Source organism: Elephantulus edwardii, unplaced genomic scaffold, assembly GCF_000299155.1.
Source record: "Elephantulus edwardii isolate Elephantulus edwardi_28Jun2011 unplaced genomic scaffold, EleEdw1.0 scaffold00370, whole genome shotgun sequence".
Classification (NCBI taxonomy): Eukaryota; Metazoa; Chordata; class Mammalia; order Macroscelidea; family Macroscelididae; genus Elephantulus; species Elephantulus edwardii.
In genome coordinates, this window is record NW_006400120.1 from 66,044 (window position 1) to 67,991 (window position 1,948).

The 1,948-nt window shown below is 39.1% G+C and overlaps 1 protein-coding gene across 1 annotated transcript in view; it reads left to right on the forward strand.

The window, feature by feature from the left end:
• Positions 1-1,948, forward strand: part of CAPSL (calcyphosine-like) — a 33,801-nt gene that overhangs the window by 13,218 nt on the left and 18,635 nt on the right. The gene's annotated exons all lie outside the window — the stretch shown is intronic.

Genomic DNA, 1,948 nt, shown 5'->3' on the forward strand with positions numbered 1-1,948 from the left:
TCCTGGTTCATGTAGGGCGCTCTGGTGGTTTAGTGTTAAGGAGTTACACTGCCCTCTCAAAGATGGATTCGAATCTACTAGCTGCCTTTCAGGAGAAAGATGGACAATCTCTTCCCATATGTTTTACTGACTTTGAAAATCTGCTGGAGGCTTAGATCTGAGGTGGTTATGACTCCATGGTATGTAACAACATAACTAATTCCTTTTATTACAGAGTGGTATTAGAAATCATCGCTTGGATTCTAGGTGTGGTCATCGCTACTGGGGAGATTGTTGCACAGACTATTGTTTTAGGCCGAATCATGTGACAGAACAACAAATAAGGTTACTGTGTATATACATGTAATTAAAGAATCTGTGCCTTTGAATTATGGTGTTGATGAAGAATATTGAATACTGCAAGTGAACAATCAAATTTGTCTTGAAAAAAGTACAGGCAGAGTGCTCTGTGGAGGCAGGGATGGTTAGGGTTTTTTTTAAATTTTTATTTTCTTTTAATGAAAGTTTACAGAGACTTAGGGTTTCCAGTCATTCATTGTTGCACTTTTCTCCCTGCCGAACTCCCTCCTCCCCAAATCACTCTTTTTCTTGAAAAGTAAAAGAAAAATTATTGCATTGTTATGCAGTCCCTCCCCCCCAAGTCCACTCCACTGTGCAGCCTTCATTCTGGACTCCTGTCATGACAATAATACCCAATCATATAACCCTTTTAAACTGTTCTCTCCCTCTTCTGTCTCCTCCTTCTCTGTCTTCCCTCAACCCCAGTGTCTGAAATTGCTAGCTCTAAGAGAGATGCAAATCAAAACAATTATGAGATATCATCTCACCCCAGTAAGAATAACAAAATTTACCAAAACAGCAAACTTCAAATGCTGGTGAGATTGTGGAGAAACTGAAACCCTTATTCACTGTTGATGGGAGTGTAAAATGGTGCAACCACTATGAAAGGCTGTATGGCGCTTTCTCAAAAAGTTGGAAATAGAAATACCATTTGACCCAGCAATTCTATTACTGGGAATTTACCCTAAAGAAACCATAATCACCACCCAAGCAGATACATGCACACCCATGTTTATTGAGGTTTTGTTTGCAATAGCAAAGAGCTGGAAACAACCCAAATGCCCATCAACAAGCAAATGGATAAAGAAGCAGATATTCACACAATGGAATACTATACAGCATGGAAAGACAAGGAAATCATGAAAGATTATGCAAAGTCAATGACCCTAGAAGACATTATGCTGAGTGAAATATCCTAGTCACAAAAGGACAAATATTGCATAGGGCCACTATTGTAAAACAGGATGGTGAGATTTTTGTCCACCGTAATTTGGACATGCTATCAGGAGAGGCTTTCCCTGTAGAAGGACATCATGCTTGAAAAGTAGAGTCTACAAAATAGAAGAAAACTTTCAACGAGGTGATTTAACGTTTTGACTGCTACAGTGACTTGAGCACAGAAGAGGTTTTGAGTGCAGCACAGGGTTGGACAAGCTTTTAATTCTATTGTGTATGAGATACTATGAGTCGGAGTCAACTCAACAGCATTTAACAACAACAACATGTTTATATAAAACCCTCTGTATCTCTATGAAATGAAACATGAGTTCAGGTTGAAGTCTCTGCCTCTACTTCATTAACACATGGCTATCTTTACCATGCTTATCCTCCTCCAGTTATCCTTGCATTTCTGTCCAGTAGGGAAATGGGTACCAGCCTTTTGGTATCCATTTGCTTAATTGTTTAATCCCAGTATATACTCTCAGCAATGTCAGAATTGTTGGTCTATACACACGTGGGGAAGAACTTGATAAATAAGAGCGTTAGACTCGTGCACTGCTCTTTTTGTCTTTAAGCTTTTAGGTGTCATTCATCTTCAAGTCTATGAGCTTCAGCACATTTCCCCCATCAATTCCATTTGTTGAAGTCATTTCACACTTTGTCATAC